Raw genomic sequence first — 16,848 nt, 5'->3', positions numbered from 1 at the left:
AAAAAAATTTGTCCCAATTTTAGGAGAAATTTAAAATGTCTTTTATGACACAACATTAAACACCAGACTCTCTCCCATCATCCCTTTTTGACTCCAAATAAACACTTTCCCTCAATTCTTCTAATTCTATTTCTTGTGGATCTCTCCTTGACCTCTTTTGTTTCTTTTCAGTATTTCCTCTAATTATTCTCTTTTTCCCTCCCCTGTTTTTACAACACAAACACCCCAATCTTAGTATCAATAAAGCAACAATTACACATGTCAATGGAAATAATATTTTACCAATAATGGTACTACCTATTTTAGCAATAAAACTCTTGACAGCAACTATCTTATTAGCTATTTTAGTCCAAATACTTTCAGCTTCCAGTGGTACTAATTCTTCATGCAAATCAGTAATATTTTTGATATAGACCTTTAGATCTTTGCTTTCATCAGGAATGTAAGTGCAACAATGTTGAACTTTCAGCATTCCACAAACTCCACCCTCCTTGGCCAATAGAATATCAAGGGCAAGTCGATTTTGCATAGACATGGCACATACGGCAATCATCTCCGTATTTACCAAAAGAAACCCTCCAGCGGTACTTGTCGATAAGCGATCCACCACTGTTGACAGTTTCCGAATCCCATATGCATTTAAAGAAATTCCCACTGCCGGAATTAAAGCTCCAAAAATATCACCCACAATTTCTGACCAAGTTTCTCTCTTAAAACGTGTTAGTAAATTAATGTGTTCTACATCTTCTATCCTATCTATATTGAAAATCTTTGGAAAGACCAGGCCCACATAACACGTGCCATACCAATGGTCAGGCAACCTGTAATAAGCCTTGTTCCCACAAACATAATACACTCCTGGGGAAACTGGATCTTCTCCACCTTTAAAACCCCATCCTGTTGCAATGAAGTATGTATCATGACACTCACTAGTCCCATCCTCTGCTACCAGGAAACTGCTGCAGATCAGCGCATACAAATTCTCCCTACTTCCACGGACAGAGTAAACCTACAGTCGCACGCACATACACTCATCATACGCTAGGGCCCATCACACTAACATCCATTCTATTACTCTATCCACACTGAATATATGAGAGAAACCTAAACCAATCTGCATCTAAACAAGGTCAATGCAATCATAAAGAAATTGTCCTGAGTCATGATTTTAAACATAAGGAAAACATTTGTAACTCGATAAATGACAAAGGAATAACCACCCGACACTGGAATTCAAACAAATGGTTGTTTTATCTAAATTAATTCAAATGAAAGTTAATCAATAGCAAAATCATTATTCTCATAATTACCTATTCTAGCTAAATGGGTCAGGACAGGTCTCTCAGTAAAGTCTCCCAAGTTGCCGTCCTCTCAATCAGCATCGATCCTCACGAACAAAGGTTCAGGAAGAAGTGGCCTTAGACCCTCTCTAGTCTAACATTATTTATAACAAATCTAGCGAAATAAAAGTAACAAATAAACTCTGAATGTCCGTTGAGCCGCTGAGCAGAGCGAGCAGGAAAGGATGTCGTCTGGCAACATTTAGAAAACCTCCGCTCAGGAAAAATCACAAAAATAAAAACACGGAAGAAGGAAACTCGAGTTTGGAAGCGATACATTCATGAATGCTCTTCCTTGGTACCATAGCAGAGCCACCGCAGATTTATCTAAGTTCATTGTGGCTTTATTCTTCTCCAAAGACAATTGGAAGCATGCCCAGAGCTGCTGTCCTCACGGAAACTTTTAAATCAGACAGAGGCTGTGGTCAGGTGACTTTCAACCATGTTCAGCAAGGCCTCTCGTCACATCTCAATCACTCGAGCGCAGGCTGTAAATAGCAGCCATCTTTGTTTAGGCCAAAACGGACCATCTTAATTAAAAAGAAACACAAAACAACGTTACTACATCATAATGATTATACAGTGTTAATCCCCACTAATACCCTTATGTGTATGTATTTACCTAGCCATCTGCGACACAAGGAAGCATTATAGCACATTATTTTAAAAGCGTAAACACAAAACAAATAGCACTTTAGCAACACTTATTTAATTAAATTGCACACCAACTTAGTTCACGTATTATTAAGCAACATATATGCATTCCCACGTGTAATTTCTCTCATTAGTAATGTTGGTTAGTCAAGACTTTTAACAAAACTAATAATTAGTGATTATAAATCAGTAATTTTAATCATAACATATAAACAAAACTGGAGCTTAAAACTCATTAAATTTTCAACAGAAAACTGCTCCAGCACAGGCGTCGGCCCAGGAAGCCCCCAGCGGCAGACATCGCGGAGAGCCAGAGATACGCGCTGGAGGCCGTCTCCTTGGTCTTGGCGGGCTCCGACCCGGTCTGATCTCGCACGCCCACTCACTCAATGACTGTTGTCTGCCTCGTTTTTTTCTAAGGATCGCTGGCGGGAGTGGGGCTCCAGTTCCATGGTGATAACTCTCACCCGAATGGTTTGTTACCAATCACTGACGAGTGATGGACTAAGTGTTTTTCATATTGGTTGCGATTTGGTTTTGATTATGCGTTGTTGGGGGTTTGTGGAGGGAGGGATTCTGAAGCCCCGCGCTCTCCCTCTTTATGTACTGCAAGGGTCTGATGGTGTCTGTACATATCTCCGACGGCTGCCTGGGGTGTGGACAGGAAGAACATTGGGGGTGGCATGTTTATTATCGCTCAGGTCAAGGTCTCATACACATGCCTGTCACCACGCTTAAAGTCCTTACCCTCAATGCGGGGGTCTAAATAATCCGGAGAAGCGTAGGGCGGTCTTGTCCTGTTTGGAAAACTCCCAGGCGGATCTGTGCCTTCTACAGGAAACTCACTGATTGCTGAGGGATTGTTACCGTCTTCGGTCAAGGAACTGCCCCACACAGTATTTTTCTTCTGCCCCTACTAAGACGGCGGGGGTGGCAATATTGGTAGCGCGGAAGTTCCGGGGGGGAGATCCTCCATAGGGTGGCCGAGATCCGAGGGCGATTATTAGTCTTCCGCTTTGCCCTGGGGTGTCAGACATTCACGATTGGCTCCATATATGGCCCGAATGAGGACCAGGAACGATTTCTTCACTCCGCTCTGGTGGAGGCTACGGCCACGACAGACAGGAATTTCATTCTAGGGGGCGACTTGAACCTGGTGTTTGACAATCATATGGACAGGTCTAGTCAACGTACCCATCACAGGGGGGCTATTTCGGCGGAGGGGATTGCACATATACACGACCTGGGGCTGTGTGACTTATGGCGTAGCTTACATCCTCACTCTAGGGAATACTCATTTTATTCTAACACTCACAAGACATATGCACGCTTAGATCATTTCTTAACATCTGACTCGACACTCGCCTTTACGAGGACAGTGGGGATAGGAGTGGCAGCTTTGTCGGACCATGCCCCGGTTCTGGCTATTCTGGCCCTCCCGCCTACATCACGTCCAACCAGGGTTTGGCGGCTTAGGGACACACTCCTACACCGCCCAGAGGTGGTCCGACACATAAGACGCACCATAGATGACTACACCTCACACAATGCAAATTCCGACACCACCTTGGCAATGCAATGGGCGGCCCTGAAGACAGTAATCCGGGGGGAATTCATAGCTTTGTCGGTAGCGGAAAACAAAGAACGCGGCCGGAAGCGGGAAGATCTCACGCAGCGGACCCGGGAATTGGAGCAGATCCACCAAAGAACAGGGGCCCCTAGGGTGTGGAGACAGCTTAAGGCCGCGCGCCACCAGTTGATCGCGTTGGATCAGGACAGGGCGGAATATGCAGCATTGTGACTGAAGCATGCATATTACACCGGGGGGGACAGATGCGGACGTCTTCTTGCGCACAAACTGCGAGAAGTACATCAGCAGCGTGGTATCGTTCACTCGGATGGTACTCGTGTATCCGAGGATGGGGCCATAGCGGAGGCGTTCCGTGACTTCTATGCCCACCTGTATGCGGGAGATTTGTTAGAGGACTCGGAGGGAGTGGCCTTCCTTGAATCCGTTGATTTACCCACTTTGACGGTGGATCAGGCGAAACACTTAGACAGGGAAATCCAGCAAGAGGAGGTCATAGCAGCTATTTCTCGTCTTAAGCTGGGGAAAGCCCCCGGACCGGACGGCTTCTCCGCAATTTTCTACAAGACGTATTGTGCCGTGCTGGCCCCGATCATCACCCGGTTGCTCAATTCTTTTGGCACCCAGGGGGCGATACACAAGGATCTTTTGGAAGCCTCTATAGCGGTAATCCCTAAGCCTGGGAAAGATAGAGCCTGTTGCGGTTCATACCGCCCGATCTCCCTCCTTAACACAGATCTTAAGCTGTATACAGGGATCTTGGCCTCTCGGCTCGGTCCCTATATGTCTAGCCTCATTGACCCGGACCAAGCCGGATTTATCCCGGACCGGCAAACGGCAGACTTTACCAAAAGAGTCCTGCACCTTATCGAGAAGGCTACCCAGGTGCCAGGCGAATATATGATGTTGGCCATCGATGCCAAAAAGGCGTTTGACCGAGTGCACTGGCCCTATCTAGAATGAGTGTTGGGGAAAGTTGGAATGGGGGAGCGATTTCGCACGTACATATTCAACTGCTACAAATTTCCCACCGCAACAGTTAGAGTTAATGGCTATACTTCCTCTCACTTCCGAATTGAAAGAGGCACGAGGCAGGGATGTCCTTTGTCCCCCCTCCTTTTCGCCCTCTATATGGAGCCCCTAGCTCAGAGAATGCGGCAGAATCTAGAGGTGGAGGGGATTAAATTCGGAGGGTCTACCCACACCATTAGCTTGTATGCAGACGACGTGCTGATCTCACTTGCTGAACCGCGATCGGCGCTATCAGCGTGTATGGCGGAGCTAGAGGCCTTTGCCCGTGCCGCAGGCTTCAAGGTGAACGCGGACAAGTCTTTGGCCCTCGATCTGTCCTTGTCAAAACCCACGAGGGATTATTTACAGTCCACGCTTCCCATACAGTGGGCGACGGACACGGTTCCCTACCTGGGGATACAGTTAGCGCCCACTCTCCCAGCGGTGGTCGACGTCAACTATGCTATACTGCATTGGAAAATTCGCCGGGAACTGAGCCGATGGAAACACTACCCCTTGTCATGGCTAGGAAGGGTGGCTGCGGTCAAAATGACCATTCTGCCACAGATTCTCTATCTCTTCCGTACCATACCCCTACGACCGCCGGCCGACTGGATTCGCCGGACCCAGGCCGAGCTAGCTCAATTTATCTGGAATGGCCGGAAACCACGAATGCGCCGTGCCCTAGCGGTGCTTGCTCCAGAGAGCGGAGGGCTGGGCGTGCCGGATCTACAGCTCTACTTCCAGGCGGCGCAGCTTCGGTATCTGGTAGAATGGAGTAAGTGGGAATCAGATAAACACTAGCTATTCCAAGATCAGGCGGTGGCGGCTCGTGCCCTGCAGGAAATTCCGTTTCTGGGTAAGCCTCACAGACCTCCTAACCTGTATGCCTCGTCTATCACACGTGTCCCCTTGGAAGTATGGGATGCCACTAACGCCAAGCATAAACTTACAACCTTCCCATCCCCGCTTACCCCACTGATGGACAATCCTGATTTTGTCCCGGGGATGGATAAGGTAGCTTTTTCGAAATGGGAAATGGCGGGGTGTCGGTTTTTATATCACGTTTACGGCCCCGAGGGGGTTCATTCGTTTACCCAGATGCAGCAGGAGTTTGGGTTTCAGGAGGCGGAGGGGCATCAATACTTTCAGGTGAGACACTGGGCGCTCCAACCACAGACTCGCTCTGGGGCGGATAGGAGATTTTCCTCCTATGAGAGATGGCTTCTAACACGCACGTCGGACCGGAAACTCATATCGGACATTTACAAGACACTACAGTTGACATACACACACACTTACAACCCCAGCAGAGAACGGTGGGAACGGGAGTTGGGTAGAACCCTAACACACAAGGAATGGGAAGATATATACTACAGAGCCAGACACTCAGCATACCATACGGGACTCACGGAAACACTTACGAAAATAACAACATATTGGTACTATACACCAGAGAGGCTACATGACATGGACAATACCCGGGGGGCGGAGTGTTGGCGGGGGTGCGGCCAGGTAGGCAACCTAGTGATCTGCTCTGGGAGTGCGTGCAAATTCAGCCTTACTGGACACAGGTGCTGGATGAGGTGGAAAAACAATTTGAGACGGAGATACCGCGCTTTCCGGCCTACGTCCTCTTGGGTCTTCCGAATCCTTTGACCTACCCACTGAAATCACGTAGAGGTAGGTAGATTGCTGTAGCACTGGGGTCCGCGACACAGAATATTCTAGCACACTGGCGCACTCCCACCCTCCCAGCTTTCACAGGCTGGCTACATCGCTTGCGGTATGTCCTGGGGATGGAAAAGTTGGCGCTCACCCTGGCTGGGGAGGGGACTAAGTATGGGGAACTATGGCGCCCATTTCTGTCACTGTTAGCGACCGAATTCCAAGAAGTCACATGCCCTAGATACTTGCGAATGTTGCGGCTTGCAGAGGTGGATCGAGCCGAAGATTAGGGGCATGATCAGAGGGCCCACACATAGCTTCGAGGGGAGGTGCGGGGTGGGGCAGTGGGAGGGGGGGAGGTTTTACGGTTTGTTTGTGCATATTGTCGTGCCGGATTTTGTACAGCTCTGTAATATACGCGTCCACCGTTTCTGGTGGTCTCATATCACATTACATGTCTATAGATGTCTGTATGTGGTTTGTTTTTGTAGTGCTTTGAAAACCAATAAAAACATTTAAACCATAAATATTGGTTCTTCACCAGTCAAAAACTCACCAACCACATAACTGATCACCCTCTTTCCAACCATTTCTACTTGCTCATTACTTTGAGATTTCTCATTCACCTTGCACATCACTCCTTACATCTGTTGCTCGACTTTCAACCTAGGATAAATACTTACATTCCTGAATTTCTCCTCAACCTTTTCTAGCAGCTCAGTCTCTCTTGCTTCTTCCCATTTTCTACTGATTCTTACTCATCTTTCAATATATTCGGTAATAAATTTACTCTCCAAATTATTCAACTTACACACAAAATTATTAGTCATGTTATGTCCTGGATTAATTAGCATTTTCAATCTCAAATGGTTAGAAATATACTCCAAATCGTTAATTTCAGGAAGATCACCAAAAAGGACATTGTGGTCAGTAAGAGAAGGTTTCAAGAACTTTTGATCATGAAGAACACTAACAAAAATGTTACATGATAGAGAATAGGTCAAAGGAATCTGTAAATATATCACACCCTCCTAGACAGAAGCAGAAGGAAACTGCTTACATAACAGTTATGAATTTTCATAATATCTACACATTTTAGTAATAAATTAAAATATACATTCTCTCTAAAATTACCTATAACCTTCATGTCTATTATGCTATTTGGTGTTGTGGTTGATTCAACATTTTCAATCCGAGGTGAGACATACCCAACTGGCAAAATCAAACTAATTTGTAAGCCAATACAAAATTTGAATAAAATTTAGAAAGCTATTACTAACATGTAGCAGAATCTTTGATTGCTTATTGACATTTCTTCTAAGATAATTTCCAAAGTAAAAAAAAAAATTAACTACTCATTTTAAGGTACAAAATCAAAAATCTAACTTCTGTTGCTTTAAATGTGTTAGTTTATAAATTCTGTGAGAATTCAGGACACCTTACTATCTTCGACTAGATACCCAAGATACAAAACAAAAATACTCTAACCATGAGTACTGTGCAAGCTTAAAATGAAAAATTCTAATTTTTCAATATCGTTTTTTCCAAAAACAAAGTTTAACAATTCATCAAGATTCTATTCAGTATTAATCTTTCCCAGTTTGTATTCATAACAAATGTTCATGGCAGTTCTTCCAAAATAAACAGGCAATCTGTTAATATGATGACTTCCAAATCTGACTCAACGTTTGCCTAATAAATCCATTCAGGAGCTGCATACTTTTTATTGGGAACTCTTCTTCTTGTTGATCTTTTGCCTACTGGGTGTTCAGCTTCACTCTCATTACTGTTTTGTTCTGTTTGCTCTAACTCTTCCTCAATTGTTTCTGCTCTTTGGACTTTCTTGAATACTCGTTTTCTCCCTCTCACACTCCGAGGCCATTTAACTTCATGATACACATTCACATTTTAATCCTCAAATTCACTTATAACTATTGCTGGATTCTCATCATCACTTGCCACTTGACCGTCCCCATAGGTTTGACAGCTTATAACCTTACTCTCTAAAGTGGTAGCTTGGTCGAGCAGTAAGGCAGTATCAGAGGACAGTGTAAAGCATTTGTTGCACACACTCAGTCAGCAAATGGTCTCACACACTCGAGAACAACTCTAGGCCAATGGTTTTGTATACAAATATATGGTTGTTTTATTTTAGAACCAACAATAGATTTCAAAATAAACTTTCTCTGAATGAGAGGCTGTATATAAATACTTTCAATATGCAGAAGGCTTTTGAATGCAATAGACACAGTTGTTGCAATAGGCAACACAATTTCAAACACAATAATACATTGAGCTCAATGGGAATTTCTAATAAATGCAATTAGTTACTTTGAGGATTACTTTTCTAACCACAGGACTGGATCCTGGATTCAGTCCCGGGACATTTCCTGTAAACAGTTGAGTAAAAGTGTTTTGGTTACAGTAGTGATTTTTAAGCAATATTTTGGTATTTTAAAAGTTGACAGTTAAAAACTTCTTCTCATAGAATCACCAATGTTATCCTATGGGCGGAATTTCACTTAGCAGGTAAGTGGGGTTATGGTTACTTTTTCTAACTCCGTGTTGGATCCTGGGTCCAGCACTGGGGCATCTCCTGTAAACAGTTGGAAGAATGTGTTTTGGTTATACAGGCGATATTTAACGAATATTTGTAAGTTTGTAAAATCAACACAGAAACTTTTTCAGCAAAAACCAGGCAATGTTATCCTATGAAAGGAAATTAAAGTTGCAGGTAAAGTATGTTCTCGTTACTTTTGTAATCCAGTGCTGGACTCCTAGGTTCAGCACTGGGACATCTATCTAAAACAGGTAAGTAATTACGTTTTCACAGTTGGTGCGATTTTTATTTGTAGTTTGCAAAAATCGACACAGAAGAAATTTCACAGAAAAACAGTCAATGGTTTCCTATGGAAAAAAATTGGGTTAGCGGTAAGTATGGTTGTATGGTTGTAATTATTTTTCAGGGTCAGTGCTGGACACCGAGATCCAGCACTGAGATCTCTCCTGATAGCTGGTGAAAATATCTCAAAAAGACGCCGCAGCATCGATTTTCTTTAGCGTTGAACCAAATAACGCTAAAGAAAATCGATGCTGCGGCGTCTTTTTGAGAAGCATGGCTTTTCGAGTGAGCTTGCATTATTTTAAACGCGAGATTATCCATGTGTTACGGTAAGCGTATGTTCACGCGTTGCAGCGTAAGGCTTGTCAAAGCTTAGGTTTAACTGCAGAAGTTCAGAGTAATGAATCACGCATAACATTGTTGATATCTTAAACTTGATGCAAGGAGTGTCATGTCGAGCAGATAGATGATTCATTGCCATGATGGTGTCAGATAGATATATGCAATGGGTTGTTTAAATGGGCATGCAGATAATATATTGATAATTTTGTTTTGCTGTATAAATTAGTAATGACGAAGTTAATGGTCACTTATATATGAAATTTTGCATTCTAGATACCCCTGACGAAGGGATTTTATTCCCGAAATGCATTGGGTGATTTTAATAAATAGGTGGCATGTGGAAACCAGAATGCCTCCTACGTTTTATTGGAATGAGTAAAATGGATTGAATGAAAAGTGAAAAAAGAAATGGAGCAAATTATGGATAAACTGATAAGTAAAGAATAAGCAATTTTTGATTGATTGGATTCATTCCAGAATATGGCTGTGCATCTTGAAGTAGCACCGAAGGAGGTGTTAATGTGTGCTGTTATGTTGTGACGCGCAACCGGGCGGAGCGCGAATCATGTTTGCACGCCAAAACAATTTGAAAGAGTACATGACTTTAACTTTCGAGTACGTCGGTCTGCATCTCACTACTTTATTGATATTTACACAGGGATGTGTGCCATGTCGACTCTCTGTTTTGTTCTGTACCCAGACATTCAGCCTGCAAGGGCAGTGTGTGTGTGTCAGGGTACAGGGCCTCTAAGGGTGGCACAATAAGTGCTGCAGCCCTTAGGGGCCTTCCCTGGTCACAAGGCCCTGGATACCTAATGTACCATTTACCAGTGGCTGACATGTGGCCAGGGTTTGCCAATTTGTGTTTAGGTTTCAGCACAGGTTTTTAGGGAAGGAACATAGGCCCTCGGTACCTGATTGGCAGGAGCCCAGGGCACACTCAGTCAAAGTACATTCAGCAATTCAGCAAGAAGTCGGGGCATACCATGCAAGAAAGATGGCACTTTCTAACACAATGTAAAAATGAAAATGACAATTTTCAGTGTTTTTGTCTCTACTTCTTCATATTCAGTCTTCTCTCTCTTCGCGTGAGAAGCGTGGATCCACCGTGGCAAGTCTGCACATTTCACTGCAGTATTAGTCACAAGGATCACTTGATGCAGGCCTTTTCCCTTTGGCTCTAGGCAGGATTTGCAAACTTGTTTCTTCACCATCACCCAGTCACCAGACTGGAGCCTGTTACACAATTATTCTTTTAGTGAAGGTGTGGGCAAATTCACCTGATGAGAGACTGAACATACTACACCAGTCAGACGTTTGTAGCATTCCAATATACTATCATCACTTACAGTCACTTGTGAAGCTAAGGCGATACAAGGAATTCTCATGACTTTCCCATTAACACCCCATGAGCAGAAACTCCTGTCTTTTTCTTTAGAAAATTCCTGAGGCTCATCAGTACAAATGGAACAACTGGCCATTTTTGTTTTATATTCTTTTTATTGAATACAGGTTTAACTTTGGATAGTACGGTTATAGAATAAAAGATTGTTATACAGTTATGCTTCACAGTACATTCAGACTCTTCCGTTAAGGCTATACAGTTATTACATTGATATTGTGGTGAATTGATTGACATGGTTCCGCACCCTTTGAAATTAACTGGTGTCCGTTGCTGACTCATCTGAAGGTGGTGTACAGATTTTCCCTCTATAATTGTTCCACTTTCCCCATACCCGTTCCCACTTTTTGGGGCACCCTCGATGTACATATGTCGCCTTCCCCGCCACCATAGCTCCGTCCATGTTTCCACACCATTCTCGGTACGTCGGAGTGGCTTGTGCTCTCCAGTGTTTGGCAATGTTGCGTTTGGCGAATATCATACCAAGCGTCACCCAGTCTTGAGCCACATGGTTGAGGTCTGTTGGTTCCCAGATGTTTAAGAGACATCTCTTGGGCTTCGGTGTGACGGTAACTCCGCTAACTTGTGTAATTGTATGCATAATTGTTATTGTCCCCAGTATGTCGCTATCTTCGAGCATTCCCACAGTGTAAGATAGAAGGTACCGACTGCCCCGCATTCTCTTAAGCAGGGTTGGCTATCAGTCTTCCCTATCTTATACAGGGTTACTCTTGTGTAGTAGATGCAATAGAGTATCTTCAATTGTACTGACCTTAATTTTGACGATATCGCTACTTCTCGTGGGGACGCGAGTGCCTCCTGCCAGTCTGTCTCATCTAGTTCTCCCATCTCAGCCTGCCATTTTTCGCAAAGAGGTTTTGTGGGGTCCGGTTGGTTGTTGATGATCTTACGGTAGGTTAGGAAAATGGCCTTCTTGCCTATATACTCTGTTAGGAGCCTATCCTCTAATGGGGGGGCCTCAGGGAGTATAGTGCCTGTTGGCATGGCTGTCGTAAGTGCATGCCTAATCTGAGTATATCTAAATATTTCTGTGGGCGCCATCTCATACTGATCTTGTAGTTGAGTAAAGGCAATGACCTCTCCCTTACTCCAGAGATCTCCCATTCTTGAGATTCCGATGGAGTCCCATTGTTTAGAGCCTTTGCTGGTACTGAGCATGCCCAACCTTTGAGTCTCCCTAAGCGGAGTCAAATGTGTTATGGTACCGTCCCATCCTAGTTTTTTTAATGCTATGTGCCAAATTTGGTCCCATTAAGGGTGTTTTTCGGGTTTTATTGTAAAGAGCTCTCATTATGCCTCCCTCTCCCAGGCTATATCTGTCCGCACGGAATGCCAGTTCCGTTTGGGGGGCATGAAGCCAATGATTGAGTATGATCAACTGGGATGCCCAGTAGTAAGTTTATATATTCGGGAGGGCGATTCCACAGTCATACCATCCCTTTGCCAATTTATTCATGGCTATGCGGGCTGGTTTTCCACTTCTGCCTCACTTCTGCCTCAATCTCCTTACAGTAGGTTAATGGAGCCGGAAATTAGGTATTTTGAAGGGCATAGAGAAATCTGGGGAGGGCCACCACCTTGAAGAGTGCGGCTCTTCCGAGCTGCGTCAATGGTTGAGATTGCCAATGCTTTGTTTCTTTGCGGAGTCTTCTCAGGGGTGCTAGGAGATTTTATTCCATAAAGTCCCCATGTAGTGGTGTGATGTAGATTCCCAAGTATTTAAAGCTCCTTTCTGCAATTTGCACTCTACATCCCATCGGTAGCTACAGTGGGGGACCGCATAGGACATATAGAATCAAATTATTCCAGTTAATAGTGTGTCCGGAGAACCTATCATATATTTCACAAATATCCAGGAGCCTGTTAATTGAGTGCCTGGAGCATGCCATGTATAACAGCACATCATCCGCATACAGGGATATGCCGTTTTCCCATCCCTCCACCCATCGGAGTCCACGACTGATCGTGTCTCTCCTTATCCAGGCGGCCAGCGGCTCTAACACTAGGGTGAATAAGAGCGGTGATAGGGGGCAGCCGTGATGCGTTCCGCGCTCGAGGGGGAAGTCAGCAGAGATTCGTCAGTTTACCACTACATGTGCTAGGGGTTTTGTGTAAAGCAACAGGACCAAGGCGTGATATTTGGGACCGAAACCCATATGTTTAAGGACAGCAAAAAGGAAGGGCCGCTCCACCATATCAAAGGCCATACGCCCGTCCAATGATAGGATGACGGCTTCTTCTTGGACAGTGGGGATGTGAGTTACTACGCTATGTAGGCGTCTCAGATTGAATGCCGTATTTCTGCCCGGCATCAATCCTGATTGGTCCAGATGTAATAATTTGGTTAGATGGGGTGTCAGTCTAGCAGCCAGTGTTTTAGCCAGTATTTTTGCCTCTGCATTAAGTAATGATATGGGCCGGTATGATGTGCAGTCCTGAGACGGTTTTTCAGGTTTGTGAATAGCTACTATTGTCGCCGTTCGTTGGTCCCTGAGGAGTTCTCCTGCGTCCAGGCTGGCTACACACATGTTTAACAGGTGCGGTGTAAGTGTAGTTGCTATTTTTTTGTAGAGTTCAATGGGTATGCCATTAGGTCCTAGGACTTTCCCTGATTGTATGATGCCTATGGCCAATGCTAATTCTTCTGCTGTAAGGTCTGTCTCAAGGATCTGGGTGTCCTCCGGTATAAACGTCAGCATCCGGATATCTTTGAGGAATGCCTGTGCCTCTGCGAACGTGGCGGTGGTTGTTGGGGTGCAAATCTTTTCATAGTGTGCCACCAGTGTGTTTACTATCATTTGCGGGTCCGTTTTGGTGTCTCCATTGTCTAGTTGTAGCTGTGTCACCCAACAACTAGCTTGTTCTCGCTTATCTAGCCAGGCCAGAATTTTACCCACTTTATCCCCGACCTCATATACTTTATGTTGAGTGGCTATAAGTCTGACTTTTGCGTCCTCCCACATGTAATCTCTATATTCCTGCTTTTTCAAGTTTAGTTTGTGGGTATTGACTGCATTGGGGTTCAGGGCATGTGTTGCTTCCGCTTGGCTCACTTCGTGCTCTGAGCTTCTACTTCTTTCTGGTTTTCTTTTTTGTGGCCCGTAATTAATGAAATGGCCTGGCCTCGAAGAACTGACTAATATGCTTTCCAGAGGATGGTCGGGGAGGTTACCGAGTGTTTATTTTCCCTGAAATACTGTTGTGTAGTTTTGATGAGACCTTTCCAGATCTTGGGATTTTTTTAAAATCCAGAATATATTTGGATGATACGTCGCTGTATAGTAACATGATGTGTATATTTAACCAATACAGGTGAATGATCGGAGATGCCTCTAGGTAGGTGGGTTGCCCCTTCTAGCTTCCCCAGACTATCTGCCAACATAAGGATATAGTCTATTCTAGAGAGGCTATTATGTGCCCCGAAATGAAAGGTGTACTGCCATTCTAAAGGAAATCGGGAATGCCAAACATCTATGAGGCCCAGCACCTCAAGGAAATCTGCAAATCAGGAGTTCTTGCTGCGTCGGTCCCTAGGGGGCTTGCGGTCGAGCGTATCATCTACAGTGGCATTGAAGTTTCCACCTATGAGGAGTTAACCCTCTGGGAGTGTAAGTAAGAATGTGCTGTGAGCTGGAAGTGCCACCGAGTGAAGTGCCGGAGGGATGTATACTGAGACTATATTATATACACGTCCCTCCCATTGGCATGAAATGGCTGCAAATCGCCCCTGGTCATCTGTCCATGCTTGTTTAACCATGAGTGGAAACAGTTTTCGAACCAGTATCTCCACCCCTTGTGAGCCTGAGGTGAATTCGGAGTGTGCCACCATCCGGAAACCCCATCTGTCTAGGGCCTTACATGCCGATCCCACTAAATGTGTCTCTTGAATCAGGGCCACTGCCAGTGTCTGACGTTAAGGTATTGCAGGCCTAGTCCTCTCTTTATTTTGTCGCATAAGCCATTAACATTCCATGAGAGAAGTGATAAGGGTGAGCTAGCTGTGGGGGGGGGGGGGGTCATTGGTGTAGTGGTCGCCATGTCAAGTAGCGCTGTTGCCCTTGTCATATATTGTAACTATGAAATAGGAGTTTGTAAGATACTGTATTAGAAGCATTGTGTGGAAGCGTTGGGTTCAAACCGTAAACTGATTCAAACATACAAAATAAAGTAAATAAGAACCAATTATCTTTTCCCCCCTACCCACCCTCCTCCCTGCCTCCCTGCATGACGGAATCAGCCCTACCCACCTCCCCAACTGCACAGAGTGCTTAGTTCCCATCCCTGGTACCTTTATGGGGGGAGAATCTCCCGTTGACCCCTCCAGTGCATCCCCATATCTGTGGTATACATTGTTGGAAAACTCATAGTCTCTGATGAATTTCACTTAAAATGTGGAGAGAGTAAACTGAATCAGCATTAACTTTTGTCTATTGATTGTCTTTTTCTATCTCAGCTGTCTTGAGAGATGTGCCTGCTTCACTGTCCCCAAAACTGTGGTTCCAAGGCATTGTTTCATCATTGTAGATCTATATGTATTTTATCCATTCAATTGCGTATTTTTATCGCTAAACATTCACTACCAGCTCTGGTATCTAATGTCTGTGAGGCACCTCTCACTCGCCTGTGAGGATCTTTCCACTGATCTTGCCTCTTCCGAATCCGCTGGTGTCTCGTCTTGTGAGCGTTGGCCGTATTTCAAGCCAGTTCATCCGGAGCTCGAGGATCGGCGCCATCCCTCAAGCCATTCTCTGGCCTCCTCAGGCGTCATAAAAAACACGCTTTTCCCTCAGCCTCTACTCTTAATTTCGCCGGGAATAACATTGAGTACTTGAGTTCACGGTGCCTCAGCTCCTTCATAACCTCAAGAAATCCGCAGCCCTGTTTTGTCACTGCCGCCGTATAGTCCGGAAAGATTGTTATAGTACTGTGTTCAAGTCGCAGTGGACGGGCGACAAAGGCCATCTGTAGAATCAAGTCGCGATCGCTGGAATTAAAAATGCGAGCTAGTTTGGATCTCGGGGTGGGGGGGGGGCGGTCTGGGTTTCCCACCTGGAATGCAGTGAGTCCTTTCCACTGAAAAATAGTTGGATAGACCTCGTGGATGTAACTGATTCTTGATGAGGTCCTCGACAAATATGTCCAGTGCTGTTCCCCCTGTTTTTTCCGGTACGCCAACGATTCTAATGTTATTTTGCCTCAAACGGCCTTCCTGATCATCGAGTTTGGCGGCCATTATCTTATTGTCTGCCTTGAGTTGACGCACTTGTTTCTTGAGAGCGGTCATGTCGTTAGAGAGGGTTGTTGTGATTGCTTCAACCTCCGCTACTCTAGTAGTAATTTTTAAAAAATCTGCACGGATCAATGAGAGTTCCATCGAGAAGGAACCTATTCGTGGATCTAAGGAGGTACGTACGTTATTCAAGGTAGTCTAAATGTCCTGCAACGTGACTTCTGGTTCCACCATTGTTGTAGGGCTCGCCACTTGGGTGGTGTGGTGTTCTATCAGTTCTGGTGGAGCCTTGGTACAGGCATACTGTCTAGCTTTGTTTGATGCGTGCCACGCTGGCCTCTGCCCCCATCGCAACAAGTCTCCGCTAATTTCACGTTGACTGCAGTGGGTCTGGGGTAGTACTCACTGCTGCCTGCCTGTGTGTCGCGTAGTCACACGCGGCCTTTCGGGTTTTCCGCCCCAGACCTATCATAGTGTTATCTTGCCACCAGTGGCGAGAGTGACAAGGGGCTCCTAGCTCAGTCTCTTCCTGTAATCTGCCCAGTGCTGCTGCGATTCGTGTGTTGGCTTCGACTTGTATGCGCACTATTAGGCCTTGTCATCCAAGAGCACTGCTGCTTTTCTCTTGTTTAGGCTCTCGGGTTGTAACCCAGCACCCAGTGTCCTTAAGCTCTTCACCTGCATGGATACTCAGATTTTTCGGTGCCACTGCCCTTTTCTCAAACAGCTTCACCGTGTCCGGCCGCTCCA

This window comes from Triturus cristatus, chromosome 4_1 (assembly GCF_964204655.1).
Source record: "Triturus cristatus chromosome 4_1, aTriCri1.1, whole genome shotgun sequence".
Lineage (NCBI taxonomy): Eukaryota > Metazoa > Chordata > Amphibia > Caudata > Salamandridae > Triturus > Triturus cristatus.
The sequence above is the reverse complement of the archived record's forward strand: the minus strand, read 5'-3'. Positions refer to the sequence as shown.